The following is a 22,988-nucleotide window of genomic DNA, read 5'->3' on the forward strand; positions in this document are numbered from 1 at the left end:
AGAGGTTGAAAATGTCAGTGAAGATACTTGCCAGTTGTTCCGCGCATGCTCTGAGTACACGTCCTGGTAATCCGTCTGGCCCCGCGGCCTTGTGAATGTTGACCTGTTTAAAGTTGTCGCTCACATCGGCTACGGAGAGCGTGATCACACAGTCGTCTGGAACAGCTGGTGCTCTCATACATGCTTCAGTGTTGTTTGCCTCAAAGTGAGCATAAAAGGCATTTAGCTCGTCTGGTAGGCTTGCGTCACTGGACAGCTCGCGGCTGGGTTTCCCTTTATAGTCCGTAATAGTTTGCAAGCCCTGCCACATCCGACGAGCGTCCGAGCTGGTGTAGTAGGATTCAATCTTAGTCCTGTATTGACACTTTGCCTGTTTGATGGTTCGTCTGAGGGCATAGTGGGATTTCTTATTAGCGTCCGGAATAGTGTCCCACTCCTTGAAAGCGGCAGCTCTAGCCTTTAGCTCAGTGCGGATGTTGCCTGTAATCCATGGCTTATGGTTGGGATATGTACGTACGGTCACTGTGGGGACGTCGTCGTCGATGCACTTACTGATGAAGCCGGTGACTGAGGTGGTATACTCCTCAATGCCATTGGATGAATCCCGGAACATATTCCAGTCTGTGTTTGCAAAACAGTCCTGTAGGGTAGCATCCACGTCACCTGACCACTTACGTATTAAGTGAGTCACTGGTACTTCCTGCTTTAGTTTTTGCTTGTAATCAGGAGGATAGAATTATGGTCAGATTTGCCAAATGGAGGGTGAGGGAGAGCTTTGTATGAGTCTCTGTGAGTGGAGTAAAGGTGGTCTAGGGTTTATTTTTTTATTTGTATTTATTTTTTCCTCTGGTTGCACATGTGACATGCTGGTAGAAATGAGGTAAAACGGATTTAAGTTTGCCTGCCTTAAAGTCCCCAGCCACTAGGAGCGCCACTTCTGGATGAGCATTTTCTTGTTCGCTTATGGCCTTATACAGCTCATTGAGTGCGGTCTTAGTGCCAGCATCGGTTTGTGGTGGTAAATAGACAGCTACGAAGAATATAGATAAACTCTCTTTTAGAGGACATGCTGGAAAATGTTACATTACTCGAAGAACAAGAAGCATTACTGTAGTATCTGATAGTGTTAATTATTATATATAAAGTGATTTAAGCATTACATAGACATATAACAATGACATGCCTTGTGTCTAAACATGTTTCAGAGTACTGTAACATAAGTCCCCATATTTGTAACATATAACTCCCTTGCATATCAATTGAGGAATGCAGATATTTAGAGTTTGGTGGTGAGAACAGAATGTGCTGCTGGGAAGCTGTACTCCAACACAAGATAAGTGTATTGTTACCAAAAGGTGTTTGTTCTGGCTGCCAGTTCACATTGTTTCCATTTGGCCTTTGGAGCTGCGAGGAGCACATGATATCCTCTATTTCACAGGAACAGGGTATACTTAGTTTCCTTACTGTTGATGTCTTTAATTCTCAGGAAAATAAGAAGAGTATTTTCTCTGTACATTTACTGTATTTTCTCAATGATAAGCTCCATAGAGTGTGGGAGCGGCATATTTTATTTGTTCAGTATGTGACCCAGGTATACAGATCTGAAATTATGTAATTAACAACATTGAAGAAGGCTTTGACTCTAGCCCACAGAGAATATCTCTCAGGTACGACTACGCCGCAAAAACAGATTTTCTGCTAAGCCTTCCTCATTTTGGTTTTAATGTTGTGTAGCTATGTGTGTGTGAGATTTATTTTGGAGTATCCACCAGGTAAGGTGGTGGTAGTAGTAGTTCACACCTCACAGACTTTACCCACATCATACAGGTCTGGGCCCGGTTTCCCCAAAAAATCTTAAGGCTAAGTTCATTAGGACCTTCGTAAGAGCATCTTTACATTTCCGGCCGTCTTTATTAATGTTGCGTTGTTAGATCAGTTTGCCCTCTCAGCTAAACATAGAATCAGGGTTCGTACGGTCATGAAAATCCTGGAAAAGTCATGGAGTTTTAAAATGGTGTTTTCCAGGTCTAGAAAGGTTTTGGAAAAAGATCCCCAAAACACTTATCGCCGACACTCGCGAATAAGGCCATACAAAGTTGATTTAAAGTGTTCGTCCCATGTTTCATGAGCTGAAATCAAAGATCCCAGACATTTTCCATAAGCAAAAAAGGCTTATTTCTCTCAAATTCTGTGCACAAATTTGTTTACAACCCTGTTAGTGAGCATTTCTCCTATGCCAAGATAATCCTTCCACCTGACAGGTCTGGCATATCAAGAAGCTGATTAAACAGCATGATCATTACACAGGTGCACCTTGTTCTGGGGACAATAAAAGGCGACTCTAAATGTGCAGTTTTGTCACACAACACAATGCCACTGATGTCTTAAGTTGAGGGAGGGTGCAATTGGCATGCTGACTGCAGGAATGTCCATCGCAGCTGTTGCCATTTCTCTACCATAAGCCGCCTCCAACGTCGTTTTACAGAATTTGACAGTACGTCCAACCGGCCTCAGTACCGCAGACCACGTGTAACCACGCCAGCCCAGGACCTCCACATCCAGCTTCTTCACCTGCGGGATCGTCTGAGACCAGCCAACCGGGCAGCTGAAGAAACTGTGGGTTTGCACAACCGAAGAACTGTCAGAAACCATCTCAGGGAAGCTAATCTGCATGCTCATCGTCCTCACCAAGGTCTTGACTTGGTGGTAACCGACTTCAGTGGGCAAATGCTCAACATCGATGGCCACTGGCGTGCTGGAGAAGTGTGCTCTTAACGGATTAATCTCGGTTTCAACTGTACTGGGCAGATTGGGCGAGCAGTTTGCTGATTTCAACGTTGTGAACACAGTGCCCCATGGTGGCGGTGGGGTTATTGTATGGGAAGGCATAAGCTACGGACAACGAACACAATTGCATTTTATTGATGGCAATTTGAATGCACAGAGATACCGTGATGAGATCCCGAGGCCCATTGTTGTGCATTTCATCCGCCGCCATCACTTAATGTTTCAGCATGGTAATGCACGGCCCCACATTGCAAGGATCTGTACACGATTCCTGGAAGCTGAAAATGTCCCAGTTCTTCTATGGCCTGCATACTCACCAGACATGTCACCCATTGAGCATTTTTGGGGTGCTCTGCATCGACGTGAACAACGGCGTGTTCCACTTCACGTCAATATCCAGCAAATTCGCACAGCCATTGAAGAGGAGTGGGACAACATTCCACAGGCCACAATCAACAGACTTATCAACTCTATGCGAAGAAGATGTGTCGCGCTGCATGAGGCAAATGGTGGTCACACCAGATGCTGACTGGTTTTCTGATCCACACTCCTAACTTATTTTTAAGGCATCTGTGACCAACAGATGCATATCTGTATTCCCAGTTGTGAAATCCATAGATTAGGGCCAAATGAATTTATATCAATTCACTGATTTCCTTATATGAACTGTAACTCAGTAAAATATTTTAAATTGTTCCATGTTGCGTTTATTTTTGTTCAGTGTACTTTCTTAAACGATTAATATGATTCAAATTAAACTTATTTTCGACGAAACAAACTATTCACTTCGCCATTGTAATTAGTTGGGATTTGGTTCAATCGCGTTGAATGTAATCAAGTGAATCAAAATAATAATTAGTGAATCGTGAACATTTAATTTTAAGAAAAAAGATTAGATGTAGCCTTTGTTTTATGTGCCTTAACTTGTTTTGTAGATACTTCCAGTTGATTTGGGCATCCAATGTATGGGACATTGCAACTCAATAGATGCTAGTCGGCCTTCAAAGTAAACACTTGTAAGGTAGCTAAGATAAATATGACCAAACATTTCATACTCCCGAGTGGCGCAGTGGTCTAAGGCACTTGGTCTTTGTAGCCTACCATAGCCATTTCATACATTGAATGAGCGAATTATTTCAAAAGGCATAAAATGTATTTGATTGTAATGTTGCAGTGTTTTACATCAAGGGTGGTCAACCATCCTCCAGGAGAGCTAATGGGTGTGCAGGCTTTTATTCCTGTCTCCCTCTTACAAACCTCATTTTACATGTTACATTTTGCAGACACTCTTATCCAGAGCGACTTCCATGTATGCATTCACTAACTGTATCTTTTTTTTTTATACTGGCCCCCTGTGGGAAACGAACCCACATCCCTGCCGGCCAAACCCACCCCTACCTTGGACGATGCTGGACCAATTGTGCGCCGCCCATGGGTCTCCCGGTCGCGGCCGGCTGCGACAGAGCCTGGACTCGAACCAGGATCTCTAGTGGCACAGCTAGCACTGCGATGCAGTGCCTTAGACCACTGCGCCACTCGGGAGTATGAAATGAGCTTCTCAACTGGACCTTGATAAACTAGCTCTGATGTGTTTGAGCAGGGCTTGATCAAAAAGCCTGCACACCCAGTAGCTCTCCAGACTGAGGGTTAACCATGTGTTTTATACATTGCCTAACAGGTATTCTACTTTGGGGGGTTATGTGCCTTTCTCAACGATAGGAGATGGTACATGGGATCAGAAAGGAGCCTCCCAGTGTCGATACTACATTACATTTTAGTCATTTAGCAGACGTTCTTATCCAGAGCGACTTACAGTTAGTGAGTGCATACATATTTTTTTTTTCCATACTGGCCCCCCGTGGGAAACGAACCCACAACCCTGGCGTTGCAAGCGCCATGCTCTACCAACTGAGCTACACGGGACCATTACGCTTACTTTTAATACGTATATAGAGATGCCGCCCATTGTTGGTCATGGAAATTTGGTAATAACTCATGAAGTCATGGAAAAGTCATGAAATTAATGTGTGAAAATGTTTATGAACACTGTAAAATGAAGATGTTTCGTCTGTCTCACTGTGACCTCCGAAAACGTAATAGTTTAATATAAATATCCTAAAAGGTTTGCAATGTTATAAACAAGCGAAGCAAGGATGCATAAAAAGAGAAAACGTAATTACACTACCGGTCAAAAGTTTTAGAACACCCACTTTATTTTTTATTTTTATTTTTTTATAACTATTGTAGAATAATAGTGACGACATCAAACCTATGAAATAACACATGGAATCATGTAGTAACCCAACAATTGTTACACAAATCTAAATATATGTTATATTTGAGATTCTTCAAATAGCCACCCTTTGCCTTGATGACAGCTTTGCACACTCTTGGCACACTCTTGGCATTCTCTCAACCAGCTTCACCTGGAATGCTTTTCCAACAGTCTTGAAAGAGTTCCCACATATGCTTAGCACTTGTTGGCTGATTTTCTTTCATTCTGTGGTCCGACTCATACCAAACCATCTCGATTGGGTTGAGGTCAGGGGATTGTGGAGGCCAGGTCATCTGATGCAGCACTCCATCACTCTCCTTCTTGCAAAAAATAGCCCTTACACAGCCCACTAAGCCCAAACCAGATGGGATGGTGTATCGCTGCAGAATGCTGAGGTAGCCATGCTGGTTAAGTGTGCCTTGAATTCTAAATAAATCACAGACTGTTTCACCAGCAAAGCACCATCACACCACCTCCTCCATGCTTCACTGTGGGAAATACACATGCGGACATCATCCATTCACCCACACCACGTCTCACAAAGACACGGCAGTTAGAAACAAAAATCTCAAATTTGGACTCCAGACCAAATTACAAATTTCCACCGGTCTAATGTCCATTGCTTTAGTTTTTTGGCCCAAGCAAGTCTCTTATTCTTATTGGTATCCTTTAGTAGTGGTTTCTTTGCAGCAATTCAACCATGAAGGCCTTATCCACACAGTCTCCTCTGAACAGTTGAAATGTGTCTGATACTTGAACTCGGCAGGTAGCTTAGTGGTTAAGAGCGTTGTGCCAGTAACCGAAAGGTTGCTGGTTCTAATCCCTGAGCCGACTAGGTGAAAAATCTGTCTGTCCCCTTGAGCAAGGCACTTAACCCTAATTGCTCCTGTAAGTCGCTCTGGATAAGAGCGTCTGCTAAATGACTAAAAATGTAATAAAAAAAACTCTGTGAAGCATTTATTTGGGCTGCAATTTCAGAGGCTGGTAACTCTAATGAACTTATCCTCTGCAGCAGAGGTAACTCTGGATCTTCCATTCCTGTGGTGGTCCTCATAAGAGCCAGTTTCATTATAGCGCTTGATGGTTTTTGCGATTGTACTTGAAGAAAATGTCAGTTCTTGAAATTGTCCGTATTGACTGACCTTCATGTCTTAAAGTAATGATTGACTGTCGTTTCTCTTTGCTTATTTGAGCTGTTCTTGCCATAATATGGACTTGGTCTTTTACCAAATAGGGCTATCTTCTGTATGCCCCCCCCTACCTTGTCACAACATAACTGATTGGCTCAAACGCATTAAGAAGGAAAGAAATTCCACAAATGAACTTTTGAGAAGGCACACCTGTTAATTGAAATGCATTCCAGGTGACTACCTCATGATGCTGGTTGAGAGAATGCCTTGATGACAGCTTTGCACACTCTTGGCAAAGGGTGGCTATTTGAAGAATCTCAAAAATAAAATATATTTTGAATTGTTGAACACTTTTTTTTGGTTACTACATGATACCATATGTGTAATTTCATAGTTTGATGTCTTCACTATTATTCTACTATGTAAAAAAATAAAGAAAAACCCTTGAATGAGTAGGTGTTCTAAAACTTTTGACCAGTAGTGTATATAATAGCTAGGTTATTAGGCTAAGTATTGACATCACTTTCATGTACAGTGAGCTCAAAGTGTTGGGACAGTGACAATGTTTTGTTGTTTTGGCTCTACTCCAGCACTTTGGATGTTAAATGATACAATGACTATGAAGTTAAAGTGCAGACTGTCAGCTTTAAATTGAGGATATTTCCATATCGGTTAACTGTTTAACTTTTTGTACATAGTCCCCCCATTTTAGGGGACCAAAAGTATTGGGACAAATTCACTTGTGTATTAAAGTCAAAAGTTTAGTATTTGGTCCCATATTCCTAGCGCGCAATGATTATATGAAGCTTGTGACTACAAACTTGTTGGATGCATTTGCTGTTTGTTTTGATTGTGTTTCAGATTATTTTGTGCCCAATAGAATGTATTGTGTTATTTTGGAGTCGCACAAATATCATACCCCCAAGACTAGCTAACCTCTTACCATTATAATAACGGGAGGTTAGCATTTTTTGGGAGGAGGGTATAATATTTGTGCGGCTAACTTTCCCACTCATCATTATTCAGGATACAGTCAGGATTATCCGTAATCATGGTAGCATCCACATTAATGTAGAAGTGTTTAGATACATATTCTGTTCTTATTTACAATAAAAGTGACTCCAAAATGACACAATAGATTATTTACCATTCATTTCTATTTCATTTCACTGATGTGGCCACAACACATTTAAGGGAATGTGGTCAAACTACTAAAATAGCCAGCTAATGCAAATATGGAAGAAAAAAAATTGCAGGCATCAGGTGTTTTTCAAATGGGGATTTTCCTCATTGGAAACTGGTTAAACCAGGATTCACTTAGGTATGTAAACAGAATGGTCTGAAGAAGGCTGACGCCTCTAGAACCACAGAAGCTGTAGAACTGGCCCTGAACTGCATTCCAATCCCTCAAACAAACCTGGTCAACGCTGGGTATCTGTCTCTTAACCTCCCTCCCTCTCTCTGTCGCTCTCGGTCTCTCTCGGTCTCTCTCTTTCTCGCTCTCTCTCGCTCTCTCTCTCTCTCGCTCTCTCTCTCTCACGCTCTCTTTCTCTCTCTCTCTCGCGCTCTCTCTCTCTCTCTCTCTCTCTCTCTCTCTCTCGCGCTCTCTCTCTCTGTGTGCCCCCTGATTGAAGCACTCAGGAGCGAACGAGAGCGGCAACAGTGTGGCCGGGAAACAGAAATGACTGTAGCTGTAAAGCAACAGGGAAGCAGTCCGTCAGTCCAAGGCTGATTTGACGAGAGGACTATTAGGGTGATGTCCTCTGCCAAGACTGCAAATGAGCCCTGTGTGTTTCTGTTCTGTGGAGCTCCTGAGGGTCTGGGAGAGGAGCCCAGCTCTTTCACTGATTCAACACTTCTGCTGACAGACCGAGGCTGGCAGCCTTTACGGCTTGGCAGAGCAGAGGAGACATAGAGGGGCAGTGATGGATAAAGTTGAGATCCTTCTAGACAGCCTCCCTCTCCCGAGATCTGTCCTTGGTGATCTTTTCAAACACAAGGATGGAGAGGTGGCTGTGGACATAGTGCCTTCAGAAAGTATTCACACCCCTTGACCTATTCCACATGAAGTATTCACACCCCTGAATCAGTGCATGTTAGAATCTAATTTTGGCAGTGATTACAGCTGTGAGTCTTTCTGGGTCAGTCTCTAAAACGTGTCAAACTCATTCCACGGGGGGCCGAGTGTCTGCAGGTTTTCGCTCCTCCCTTGTGCTTGATTGATAAATTAAAGTCACTGATTAGTATGGAACTCCCCTCACCTGGTTGTCTAGGTCTTAATTGAAAATAAAAACCAAAAACCAGCAGACTCTAGGCCCTCCATGGAATGAGTTTGACACCCCTGCTCTAAGAGCTTTGCACACCTGGATTGTACAATATTTGCACATTATTCTTTAAAAAATTATTCAAGCTCTGTGTCAAGTTGATCATTGCTAGACAGCCATTTTCAAGTCTTGCCCGATTCTCAAGCCGATTTTTAAGTCAAAACTGTAACATTCACTGTCTTCTTGGTAAGCAACTCCAGTGTATGTTTGGCCTTGTGTTTTAGGCTATTGTCCTGCAGAAAGGTGAATTTGTCTCCCAGTGTCTGTTGGAAAGCAGACTGAACCAGGTTTTGCTCTCGGATTTTTGCCTGTGCTTAGCTCTGTTCTGTTTCTTTTGATCATAAACTCTGTAGTCCTTGCCGATGACGAGCATACCCATAACATGATGCAGCCACCACCAAGCTTGAAAATATGAAGAGTGATACTCTGTGATGTGTTGTGTTGGATTTGCCCCAAACATAATGCTTTGTATTCAGGACATATAGTTAATTTCTTTGCCAAATGTTTAGCAGTTTTACTTTAGTGCCTTATTGCAAACACAATGCATGTTTAGGAATATTTTTATTCTGTACAGGCTTCCTTTTCTTCACTTAGGTTAGTGTTGTGTCATTTAGGTTAGTATTGTGGAGTAACTACAATGTTGTTGATCCATCCTCAGTTTTCTCCTATCAGCCATTAAACGGTGCCATTCCCCTTTGTAGTGTATTGATACGCCACCCAAAGTGTAATTAATAACTTCACCATGCTCAAAGGGATATTCAATGTCTGCTTTTTATTTATATTTTTACCCATCTACCAATAGGTGCACTTCTTTGTGGGGCATTGGAAAACCTCCCTGGTCTTTGTGAGAATTTGCTCTCCACGATGATAAAGTTAACTATCTTTATGCACATAAATAGCCTACTAGCATAATATACATTCCGTGATCCTATCACTGTACTGATATTCAGCCTAACTGACCTACCTACGCTAGCTGTCCATGTCCGACTCTGGTCTGGTCTATGTAAAGTGAGACCTGTGTTGTCCTCACTACTCACACTGAGGCCTCCAGCTGCCTCGGCATTTCGTGACGGACTGGTCACAGCATGGCTCTCCCAGGGAGGGAAGGCCTCTTCACCTGGCTGTCTGATCTGGCTGCGCCCCTGCCCTGTCACGACCCAGGAGGACCCAGCTGCCTGTCACAGCCCAATTTATGGCCATCTCCGCCCCCACAGAATAGGTAACCTCCACTGCTAGTAGGTACACACCTAATTGAATGGTGTACAGAGATAAGATTACGCAGACTACTGGCTGAGTGAGTTTCAGGTCTGTACTCTGCAGTACCTGTGTTTCTCTCTCTCTCTCGTTTGTTCCATCAGCCTGTTTGTTTGTTTACTCTGATTTATGGTGGGTGTTTATCGTGGCACTCCAGCATGTGCCATGATATGCAAATATGTGACCAGCTTTGTCTCAAGCAAATAACAGCATTAGCCTGAATGTTTGCATGCATAATGATGATCAAGGCCCTCAGTCACTGCTTCCTCACCTCCTTCCACTGCTATAAGCTAGCTGACATTTGTGTGTGTGTGTGTGTGTCTTCTGTAGCTGACATTCCACTGTGTGTCACAGCTTAACCCAGGGAGCCAGTGTTGAGATCAGGGCTTATGTTTCACTGTTGTTCAGTTGACAGAGCAGAAATGTGCTATTTTGCTGTTTGTTCATGGTTCCTCAGGCCCTTGGTGTTGTCATAGACTGAGACAGCTGCACACTTTGCTCTTGCCCCCCTCAGTGCTCCTGGCTTGGGAGAGTTCACAAATGAGGTCAGAGTGAACCAGCCTCTGGTTGACAAACACACACAACCCTCTGCCCTCCTAACCCTGGTCCTCCTCAGCTAACAATCTGCCCCCGCTCCCTGTCCTGGTTGTATCGATTATTGGGATGGGCCTCCTATTCATCCATCATCCCCCTGCATGGTGATGCGGGTTGGCAGGGCCCCGCTCTCTGGCCTCTACAATTCCTGTTTGTTGACAGGTTGGGACATGGCAGGAGTGCCCCTCGGTAGCCTGGTGAACCCAGACTGAATGCTGCGTTGGTGGTTTATCCAGGCTAGCCCCTCAGGGTTCATCTTAACAAAATGACCAAGAACCATCTGTCAGTATAAGCCCAACATCACGATGATAAAATATATTTAAATGATTGATATGAAACCCTTCAAAGAGTATATTAAATAAGAACTCTGTCTTATTCCCCCCCATAATTTAAGTTTTTTCCTACAAGCACTGACTTTGCTAATACAGTGAGGGAATTAAGTATTTGATCCCCTGCTGATTTTGTACGTTTGCCCACTGACAAAGACATGATCAGTCTATAATTTTAATGGTAGGTTTATTTGAACAGTGAGAGACAGAATAACAACAACAAAAATCCAGAAAAATGCATGTCAAAAATGTTATTAATTGATTTGCATTTTAATGAGGGAAATACGTATTTGACCCCTCCGACTTAGTACTTGGTGGCAAAACCCTTGTTGGCAATCACAGAGGTCAGACGTTTCTTGTAGTTGGCCACCAGGTTTACACACATTTTGTCCCACTCCTCTTTGCAGATCTTCTCCAAGTCATTAAGGTTTCGAGACTGACGTTTGGCAACTCGAACATTCAGCTCCCTTCACAGATTTTCTATGGGATTAAGGTCTGGAGACTGGCTAGGCCACTCCAGGACCTTAATGTGCTTCTTCTTGAGCCACTCCTTTGTTGCTTTGGCTGTGTGTTTTGGGTCATTGTCATGCTGGAATACCCATCCACGACCCATTTTCAATGCCCTGGCTGAGGGAAGGAGGTTCTCACCCAAGATTTGACGGTACATCATCCCTTTGATGCGGTGAAGTTGTCCTGTCCCCTTAGCAGAAAAACACCCCCAAAGCATAATGTTTCCACCTCCATGTTTGACGGTGGGGATGGTGTTCTTGGGGTCATAGGCAGCATTCCTCCTCCTCCAAACACGGCGAACATCAGACGGGCCTGTATATGTGCTTTCTTGAGCAGGGGTACCTTGCAGACGCTGCAGGATTTCATTCCTTCACTGCGTAGTGTGTTACCAATTTGTTTTCTTGGTGACAAATTGGTAACACTTATTTCCCTCATTAAAATGCAAATCAATTTCTAACATTTTTGACATGCGTTTTTCTGGATTTTTTATGTTGTTATTCTGTCTTTTACTGTTCAAATAAACCTACCATTAAAATTATAGACTGATCATGTCTTTGTCAGTGGGTAAACGTACAAAATCAGCAGGGGATCAAATACTTAATTCCCTCACTGTAACTTCTTTATTGAGGAAGAATGTACTTACTACGACTGTTAAAATGTGGTTGTCTCACCTAGCTAACTTAAGATGAATGCACTAACTATAAGTCACTCTGAATAAGAGCGTCTGCTAAATGACTGAAATTTAAAATGTAGGACATGGAGCCGAAGATTAATCCACTCTTCTCCTAGCCTGAAAAACCTGACAACAATGTGCTGCCTAAGTGAATAAGGAGTTGGGAGAACCTCTAGAGGGAGGGGCATGGAAACACTGAACGGAATGGACTCTGGCGTCATTTGACCTATTCAGTCTCATATTTAACACAGTGGGTACACTTCTGTGTCGCTCTCTCTAGAGGCAGGTGTATAACTGAGCTATTAGCCACGACACAAAACTAGCCGCACTTGTTTGTGGGTTTCGGGGAGTTTCTTTTGAGCATTATGTTTCCTCTACAGCCTGTTTTTCCAGATTTGACACACAGTACTAGTAATGCCATTCTAGCAGAAGGCTGTGATAATTGCAGGACCTGCGGCTCTGAAAGACTGTGTTGTGACACTCAGCGGTCATGCGTTGTTTTCTCTTTTCTCCACTGCGGTAACCGATGTGACACCACAGAAAGCTTAGAGAAGAAAGTATCGAGCCGTCTACTCTAACCCACCACCAAGAAAACAATTTGTGCAAATTACAGGAGTAGTTCACATACTATGGGAATGGTTCCTGCTTGGTCTAGTCTTTTGACAGAAACCGTAGCAGTGTGGGGTTTAAGATAACTTATCTGGTTTGGCTCCCATCTCTACCTCGGGTAGACCGCTACAGAACCTGCTGGCCTCTTAGGCTGGGGTTACACAAAGCAACTTACACACAATTTTAGTTGCAGGTTGCAAGTGACATCTCAAGCAACTTTGCTGTTGCATGAAGCAACTCAAACACGATTTAAAATTGCATGCAACAGCCAATCAAATTGAAGCTGCTAAACTCACCACAAATTGTGTTTTATCCAACCGTTGGGTTATTGTAACAGCAAGGATATAGTAGAATGCAGCTTAGCTAGCTAGCCAAAAGGACATTACAAACACCAACACAGCCTGCTAGCAAGCCAAAATGGCATTGCGAACACCAACACAGCTCGCTAGCTAGCTAGCAACGAGCTAACCAAGCTAGCAACGAACTAGGCAAGCTAGCACAGGTCATGGTGGACAATTTGTCTGGACCTCAGCACTCCGTATGCAATGCAGCCCGTGCTGCAGTATGTAGGGCCCTATAAAATCCGCAATGCGGAGAACGCGGACAGAATAAGTATGGCTGTGTTGTAGGGTAGTTGTGTGTGTGTGTGTGGAGACCTGTCCAGTGTTCAGGGACATGTGAACAAGAGGAAGACAAACAGAGGCCAAATTATCCAGCTATCATGAACCCTGCTGTCTGTGTCACCCTGGAGAAGAGAGGAAAGGGCTGTCTGACTACCACAGCACTACCACAGATGCCTTCTGCTCTAAACCTATGCCTCAACACACACTCCACACATCATACAGTCAGTGTACTTACCTCTTGAGCCCCCATTTATAGGAATGTGACTGACTGAACGTCACTAGCTGTGGTGGCACACATGCCAGATTGTGTATCGTTGGAGAGGCGTGGGCTGTATGTGTGTGATGATGCTGAGGTGAATGAATCAATGATGTTCACAGCAGTGGGGCTACTCCCAGCCAGCCAGCCGCCAAAGTAGCAGCAAAAGATGGAGATGGCTCAGACAGACAATCCTCCCCTCCCTCCTGCTGATGAGAAATGATCCAGGCTCTACACCGGCCAGGGAGAGCTAGAGTCATCAGGAAACCGCAGTATGGGTAAACATAAGCCCAAATTACTTCAATTGTATACAATCACCAGGAAATGTCATGACATTCTGTGTCTACTGCTGTGATTAGAGTAGATCAAGTCACTCAGCCGTGTCTCTATGCCTCAGTGCCATTATGTTGTAAAGTTGGCTGGTGTGACTGACTGAGGAGTGTGCGTACTGCGTTGTGAGTGCACTTTGAACAGCTGCTGTTTGATGACTCAGATTTTTGCTCTGATATTTTTCTCCGGCTTGGCCTCATGAGGTTTAACAGTGTACTGCTGTGCAGTCAATGGGACTAACAGAGACACTGTAGTATTTGGTGTAGTGACAGTGTGTGTGCGCCAAAGCCTTTTTCTCGATTCTTTCCACTGACCAAAGTCCAGTGCTGCTCGAAATCCAAACCACTGTGATGAGTTTAGTCTCGTTCGATTCTGACTAATTCAGTTCATGCTTGAGCCAATTTGCGGATTGTCAGGCTTGTTCTAACACGTCAATTTCTAGCAAATGCATTTTCTTCATTATTATTTAGACTTCTTCTGTTTGGAAGTGTGAGAATAAGCTACCTCCAACCCCCGCACCCCCGTCCCTTCACAGCCAGTAAACATGGACTGTGTCAACATTCCTGTGGATGTCTAAACCGAAACCAAGCACCTGTGTTTACCTACTGTACGGTGTCCAGGGTCCACACACGACAACACCACTCTGCGTTAGCCTACATAGTATTTGAACATTAAATAGAGTAGTTGATATTCCTGAGTAATCCAAGTCCGTCACGGCAATCTTTCTGCAAAGTTGAGCACAAAGGAAGCACAAAAAGTACGAAAGTACCCAAAGCCTGAAATTAGGCAGGAATCAACACAGAATGTGGATATGTAGGTTGAATTCCTACTACCGGCCATTGTTAAGGGTAACAATCCTTCGTAGAATTGCTTATATTATTACGAGTATTATTCGTCAATTGTGGGAATACATTTTGATATGCAAGATTTGTTTTTATATGTATATTTTTTTAAATAACTAGATGCGGTACAACTAAGGCGATCTGGTTTTGTACTGTAGGTGGCACCATGTGCTATTTTTAAAGGATGATGTTAAACAAATCAAAATATATTTTATATTTGAGATTCTTCAAATAGCCACCCTTTGCCTTGATGACAGCTTTGCACACTCTTGGCATTCTCTCAACCAGCTTAACCTGGAATGATTTTCCAACAGTCTTGAAGGAGTTCACACATGCTGAGCACTTGTTGGCTGCTTTTCCTTCACTCTGCTGTCCGACTCATCCCAAACCATCTCAATTGGGTTGAGGTCGGGGGATTGTGGAGACCAGGTCATCTGATGCAGCACTCCATCACTCTCCTTCTTGGTAAAATAGCCCTTACACAGCCTGGAGGTGTGTTGGGGCATTGTCCTGTTGGAAAACAAATGATAGTCCCACTAAGCCCAAACCAGATGGGATGGCATATTGCTGCATAATGCTGTGGTAGCCATGCTGGTTAAGTGTGCCTTGAATTCTAAATAAATCACAGACAGTGTCACTAGCAAAGCACCCCCACACCATAACACCTTCTCCTCCATGCTTTACGGTGGGAACTACACATGCAGAGATCATCCGTTCACCCACACCGCGTCTCACAAAGACACGTTGGTTGGAACCAAAAATCTCAAATTTGGACTCCAGACCAAAGGACACATTTGCACCGGTCTAATGTCCATTGCTCGTGTTTCTTGGCCCAAGCAGGTCTCGTCTTCTTATTGGTGTCCTTTAGTAGTGGTTTCTTTGCAGCAATTCGACCATGAATGCCTGATTTTTTTTATTTTTTTTTTATTTAACCTTTATTTAACCAGGTAAGCCAGTTGAGAACAAGTTCTCATTTACAACTGCGACCTGGCCAAGATAAAGCAAAGCAGTGCGATTAAAAACAACAAAAACACAGAATTACATATGGGATAAACAAAACGTACAATAGAAAATCGATATACAGTGTGTGCAAATGTAGTAAGTAATGGAGGTAAGGCAATAAATAGGCCATAGTGCAAAATAATTACAATTTAGTATTAACACTGGAGTGATTGATGTGCAGAAGATGATGTGTAAATGGAGATACTGGGGTGCAAATGAGCAAAATAAATAACAATATGGGTAGTTGGGTGGGCTAATTACAGATGGACTGTGTACAGGTGCAGTGATCGGTAAGCTGCTCTGACAACTGATGCTTAAAGTTAGTGAGGGAGATAAGAGTCTCCAGTTTCAGAGATTTTTGAAGTTCGTTCCAGTCATTGGCAGCAGAGAACTGGAAGGAATGGTGGCCAAAGGAGGTGTTGGCTTTGGGGATGACCAGTGAGGTATACCTACTGGAGTGCATACTACGGGTGTTGCTATGGTGACCAATGAGCAAAGATAAGGCAGGGATTTGCCTAGCAGTGATTTATAGATGACCTGGAGCCAGTGGGTTTGGCGACGAATATGTAGTGAGGGCCAGCCAACGAGAGCGTACAGGTCACAATGGTGGGTAGTATATGGGGCTTTGGTGACAAAACGGATGTCACTGTGATAGACTACATCCAATTTGCTGAGTAGAGTGTTGGAGGCTATTTTGTAAATGACATTGCCGAAGTCAAGGATCGGTAGGATAGTCAGTTTTACGAGGGCATGTTTGGCAGCATGAGTGAAGGAGGCTTTGTTGCGAAATAGGAAGCCGATTCTAGATTTAAGTTTGGATTGGAGATGCTTAATGTGAATCTGGAAGGAGAGTTTACGGTCTAACCAGACACCTAGGTATTTGTAGTTGTCCACATATTCTAAGTCAGACCCGCCGAGAGTAGTGATTCTAGTAGGGCGGGCGGGTGCAAGCAGCGTTCGATTGAAGAACATGCATTTAGTTTTACTAGCATTTAAGAGCAGTTGGAGGCTACGGAAGAAGTGTTGTATGGCATTGAAGCTTGTTTGGAGGTTTGTTAACACAGTGTCCAATGAAAGGCCAGATGTATACAAAATGGTGTCGTCTGCGTAGAGGTGGATCTGAGAGTCACCAGCAGCAAGAGCGACATCATTGATATACACAAAGAATAGAGTCGGTCCGAGAATTGAACCCTGTGGCACCCCCATAGAGACTGCCAAAGGTCCAGACAACAGGCCCTCCGATTTGACACATTAAACTCTATCTGAGAAGTTGTTGGTGAACCAGGCGAGGCAGTCATTTGAGAAACCAAGGCTATTTAGTCTGCCAATAAGAATGCGGTGATTGACAGAGTCGAAAGCCTTGGCCAGGTCGATGAAGAAGGCTGCACAGTACTGTCTTCTAGCGATCGCGGTTATAATATCGTTTAGGACCTTGAGCGTGGCTGAGGTGCACCCATGATTCACACAGTCCCCTCTGAACAGTTAATGTTGATGTGTCTGTGACTTGAACTATGAAGCATTTATTTGGGCTGCAATTTCTGAGGCTGGTAACTCTAATGAACGTATCCTTTGCAGCAGAGGTAACTCTGGGTCTTCCTTTCCTGTGGCGGTCCTCATGAGAGCCAGTTTCATCATAGCGCTTGATGGGTTTTGCGACTGCACTGTAAGAAACTTTCAAAGTTCTTGAAATGTTCCGTATTGACTGACCTTCATGTTTTAAAGTAATAATGGTCTGTTTTTTCTCTTTGCCTTATTTGAGCTGTTCTTGCCATAATATGGACTTGGTCTTTTACCAAATAGGGTTATCTTCTGTATACCCCCCGTACCTTGTCACAACACAACTGATTGGATCAAATGCATTAAGAAGGAAAGAAATTCCACGAACTAACTTTTAAGAAGGTACACCTGTTAATTGAAATGCATTCCAGGTGACTATCTCATGAAGCTGGTTGAGAGAATGCCAAGAGTGTGCAAAGCTGTCATCAAGGCAAAGGGTGGCTATTTGAAGAATCTCAAATATAAAATATATTTTGATTTTGTTTAACACCATCCATTTAAAAGAGCATATTGCTTACTACATGATTCCATATGTGTTATTTCATAGTTTTGATGTCTTTTTTTATTCTACAATGTAAAAAATAGTAAAAATAAAGGAAAACCCTTGACTGAGTAGGTGTGTCCAAACTTTTTACTGGTAGTGTAGGTACAGCAAATCCCCTTATTGTATGGGACACTTTTAAATGTGCCTTTAGAGGCCATGCAATTCAATACTCATCTTTAAAACAAAAACAATTCAAAGGAGTTCATTTTAAAAAAGGAAATAGAGGAACTAACAGTACAGATAGATAGCAATAAAAACGAACATAGAGGCACAGAATAAGTTAGAGGAAAAACTAAAATAACTTCAAGAAAGTTTCAATGTAATATATATAAATATAGCAATGGATGGAATATGGGGGAAAATGCACCAACATTTTTAAATATCTTCAACATAGAAGTGCTACCAAAAAGAATTTACAGAAACTTGTTACAAATGACGGAGTCATCCATGATTCGCAAAACAATAGGAAGCAAAGTACTTTAAGTACTTTACTTTTTTCAGTCTCCTCCATTTCCACTAACTGAAGTTAATTGTAAGGATTTTTTTCTATTAATAGTGTAAAATTAACATCTATACAGAAAGACTCATGTGAAGGCCTAATTACAGAGGAGGAACTTCTAGATTAAATTAAAGCCTTCAAATCCGGGGAAACTCCAGGGCTGGATGGCATACCAGTTGAGGTATATCAAATATATTTTGATGTACTCAAAGGTCCGTTATTAACATGTTTTAACCACTCCTATTAAAATGGTAGACTATTAGATACTCGGCAAGAAGGTCTGATTTCAATATTACTGAAACTGGACCCAGATGGTAAATATAAAGATCCAGTCCACCTAAAAAACTGCAGATCCCTTGTTGTGATGCCAGAATCCTAGCAAAAACCTGGAAGTGGAAGCTTAAGTACAGTTGAAGTCGGAAGTTTACATACAACTTAGCCAAATACATTTAAACACAGTTTTTCATAATCCCTGACATTTAATCCTAGTAAAGATTCCCTGTTTTAGGTCAGTTAGGATCACCACTTTATTTTAAGAATGTGAAATGTCAGAATAATAGTAGAGAGATTGATTTATTTCAGCTTTTTTTTTTTTTCATCACATTCCCAGTGGGTCAGACATTTACATACACTCAATTAGTATTTGGTAGCATTGCCTTTAAATTGTTTAACTTGGGTCAAACGTTTTGGGTAGCCTTCCACAATAAGTTGGGTGAATTCTGGCCCATTTCTACTGTAGGCCTCCTTGCTCGCACACGCCTTTTCAGTTCTGTCCACAAATTGTCTATAGGATTGAGGTCATGGCTTTGTGATGGCCACTCCAATACCTTGACTTTGTTGCCCTTAAGCCATTTTGCCACAACTTTGGAAGTATGCTTGGGGTCATTGTCCATATGGAAGACCCATTTGCGACCAAGCTTTTACTTCCTGACTGATGTCTTGAGATGTTGCTTCAATATATCCACGTAATTTTCCTTCCTCATGATGCCATCTATTTTGTGAAGTGCACCAGTCCCTCCTGCAGCAAAGCACCCCCACAGCACGATGCTGCCACCCCCGTGTTCCACGGTTGGGATGTTGTTCTTCGGCTTGCAAGCGTCCCCCTTTTTCCTCCAAACATAACGAAGGTCATTATGGCCAAACAGTTCTATTTTTGTTTCATCAGACCAGAGGACATTTCTCCAAAAAGTACGATCTTTGTCCCCAAGTGCAGTTGCAAACCGTAGTCTGGCTTTTTTATGGCGGTTTTGGAGCAGTGGCTTCTTCCTTGCTGAGCGGCCTTTCAGGTTATGTTGATATAGGACTCGTTTTACTGTGGATATAGATACTTTTGTACCTGTTTCCTCCAGCATCTTCACAAGGTCCTTTGCTGTTGTTCTGTGATTGATTTGCACTTTTCGCAGCAAAGTACGTTCATCTCTAGGAGACAGAACATGTCTCCTTCCTGAGCGGTATTTTTCATTTTTCATTTTTTTGTCATTTAGCAGACGCTCTTATCCAGAGCGACTTACATGAGCAATTAGGGTTAAGTGCCTTGCTCAAGGGCACATTGACAGATTTTTCACCTAGTCGGCTCGGGGATTTGAACCAGCAACCTTTCGGTTACTGGCACAACGCTTTTTATAACCACTAAGCTACCTGCCGCCCATGACGGTATGACGGCTGCGTGGTCCCATGGTGTTTATACTTGCGTACTATTGTTTGTACAGATGAACGTGGTACCTTCAGGCATTTGGAAATTGCTCCCAAGGATGAACCAGACTTGTGGAGGTCCACAATTTTTTTTCTGAGGTCTTGGCTGATTTCTTTTGATTTTCCCATGATGTCAAGCAAAGACCGGTACACCTCCAATTGACTCAAATGATGTCAATTAGCCTATCAGAAGCTTCTAAAGCCATGACATCATATTCTGGAATTTTCCAAGCTGTTTAAAGGCACAGTCAACTTAGTGTATGTGAACTTCTGACCCACTGGAATTGTGATACAGTGAATTATAAGTGAAATAATCTGTCTGTAAACAATTGTTGGAAAAATTACTTGTGTCATGCACAAAGTAGATGTCCTAACCGACTTGCCAAAACGATAGTTTGTTAACAAGAAATTTGTGGAGTGGTTGAAAAAACTAGTTTTAATGACTCCAACCTAAGTGTATGTAAACTTCCGACTTCAACTGTATTGTTGTCCATTAGTTTACTCCAATTAAGGGAGGGGTGGTAGCGTTATATAAAAACAAATATTGAAAATAATATATATTTACAGAAAATAATATATGGGGGATTGGAAATGATGCAGACAATTACAATGATAGAAGCCACAATCTATCAGCAATATTAAAGCTGATCTACCCCCTAAAAAATAAAAAATGATAAATAAATAAAAAACGTGATTATGCTGGCAAGGCAACTCCCCGTACTATAGTAGAGCAAATCCCACAGTACCAGAATGACACTGAAACTTGATTTTTTACTTTAAAAACAGATTTACTTGAACATTGTAGATTTAAAGTTTGGTAACAGAATGACATGAACACTCCCTCAGTTGGTGACCACGATTTCCAAAAACTCTTAAATATCTACTCTGAATTAAGATTTAAAGATGTCTGCAGAAAGAATGGTTGAGTTTGAAATATCTATTTTTGTATTGAACTACAGTAAGTGACGTGGATCAACACCTGGTAACAGAATGATGGTAACAGAATGACATCATGGTCCCTGATCTGTAATATCGTCCTTTGCATGTTTGGTTATTATTCTACACAATGGCTATTATTTTAATGAGCTCCGCCTACAAACAAGACTACATTTGGTTGGACCGGAATATTTCGCTTCACTGTACAGCTCATTTCAAGAGAAGGTTAACTTTTCATAATGTGCTCAGAGGCCAAAACTCTCATTGGTGAAATTAGCCTTTTTGAAGTCGTTGTAGCTTTGAAATGATTTATAAGAGCAGATGATATTGAGCAGATTATGTAAATTGAAGTGCATTTTTTGAAAGTTGGAACCTGTAGTCTCTCTCTCTCTCTCTCTCTCTCTCTGTCTCTCTGTCTCTCTCTCTCTCTCTCTTTTCTGCTTTGACTCCTATTGTGGACCAGCCTCACTATACACTGTTCTGTTCATTCAGTATGGTGAACAACATCTCCACTCGTCTCCAGGCTCTGCTTGGCACCAGAAGGCAGCAATGTGAGAGTGACAATTGGCTCTATTGGATAACAATCTCCTCTAAGTGTGTTTGTCACCGACTCACCATTCTGAAATGGACCTGCTAGTATAGGGAGACTGGAGAAATGGTTTGTGAGCTGCAGAGGCTGCAGTGGAGGTGTTATTTGAGCCATATAGCCTGGTGAATAATGGAAATGTTTTACTAGACCTTCCCTAAGTCAACCTCTAGCTTGTTCAGCTGTCAGGCTTGGAATGCATGTACGGGAGTTTGAAGGGCACCGCCTCTTTCTCACACACACTCAGTTTCATTCAGCCCTTCAAGTTAGTTCAGTGTGCCAGCGGCCAAGTGAAGTGGGTCACACCTTGTGCCAGCCAAACACTCTATCAGTGCCTCCAGGCAATATGTCTTACATCAGACTGGGTAACAATTAGTACATTCACTCCCAAAACTTCAGGAAATGTTTCTTGTGAGATTGGGAGGGAACCAGGAGTGATTTGTTGGAGGTTATTGTTCTCTCCCTGCAGTCTCCCAAGTGCCAGGACAGGCATTAAGGAGGGAGGAAGCAGACTGTTCTCTGTGTGTGTGTGTATGTGTGTGTGAGGATGAGGTGGTGTGCATTGCGTGCCTGGCTGGCGCTCGTTTCAGGGTCAGGGGAAGAACAACAGGAGTGTTAGCAGCAGATGCAGCTCGCTTGGCTGGAACCCCAGCTGTGCCGTTAGTTAAAGGACCCCTCCTCCCCACTCCAACACACACACACACACCATTTACTCATACTTCACAACACAATGACTTGGCACTGCTCGCTGAACTGTCAAGAAGTGTGTGTGGGAAATGAAGGAAAGGGTGGATACATGAGTCTGCAGTTTGTCTATCCGTCTGCCATGAGAAGTTAGTGAGCATTCATGCATGGGCTTCAAGTCTAAGCTTTTAGTGCAACAATGTGTACTTTAGAGTTCTAGTTGTCTGTGTTTTTGTCTCCTCTCTTCCTCCTCTTCTCCCTCTCTTTATAACTAGTTTAGTGAAGCCCATACTGTGTGTGAAAGCCGTACCAGTGTAGAACATTGTTGTAAAATGAAAGAGCTCCTTTTCTCCTTGTGACCGATGCAACAGGTGTAGAGCTGTCACAGTAACACATACCGAGGCACTAGGACATTATCCCACTGTGTGTGTGTTCAGCCCAGCCAGCAGCAAACAAAGACCTCTTTAAATTCCTTGTCGATACTCCCCCCATCATGCAGCCTGTGTTTCCTGACATTTCTCACAGTCCATTCCACTGCCTGCTAATTTCAAGGACTTTCTCCACGCATGCCTCACCTGCCGCTCTGCTCTGTCTGCTCCCTCCCTCACTCGCTCCTCTCCTCTCTGTTTCCCTCCCTCGCTCCTCTGGAGCCGAGCCAGGGGCGATTTATAATTTGGAGCAGTTTTAGTGGGAATGGGGACGTTTGTGTAAAAAGGCCATGCTCAAATCTTTCTCCCTGACTGACACGCCTTTAGCAAGGTCTGTCTTTCCACACACACTAAAGGAGGACAGATCAGATTGAATTATCCATCTTGATCCATTCTGATTTGCAGCAGCTGGCAGGGGTGTCTTGCAGAGGTGGTGTCTGAAGTGGTGTGTGTGTGTGTTGTGGCGTGCCTTTTGTAATATGCACGTGGCAAGAAAGGGTATGCACCACCACCCACTGTTCTCC

At 42.9% G+C, this 22,988-nt stretch overlaps 1 protein-coding gene and 1 long non-coding RNA gene across 3 annotated transcripts in view; one reads left to right on the forward strand and one right to left on the reverse strand.

The window, feature by feature from the left end:
- The window catches only part of LOC121545746, a 52,767-nt gene extending 39,022 nt beyond the window's left edge, over window positions 1-13,745 (reverse strand). Inside the window, exon 1 of the long non-coding RNA XR_005996292.1 lies at window positions 13,344-13,745. This is a non-coding gene — a long non-coding RNA (uncharacterized LOC121545746). The remainder of the gene's footprint in view (window positions 1-13,343) is intronic.
- LOC121545742 (membrane-associated guanylate kinase, WW and PDZ domain-containing protein 3) overlaps window positions 1-22,988 on the forward strand; it is a 192,591-nt gene that overhangs the window by 21,162 nt on the left and 148,441 nt on the right. The gene's annotated exons all lie outside the window — the stretch shown is intronic.

The sequence above is a fragment of the Coregonus clupeaformis genome, chromosome 30, assembly GCF_020615455.1.
Source record: "Coregonus clupeaformis isolate EN_2021a chromosome 30, ASM2061545v1, whole genome shotgun sequence".
Lineage (NCBI taxonomy): Eukaryota > Metazoa > Chordata > Actinopteri > Salmoniformes > Salmonidae > Coregonus > Coregonus clupeaformis.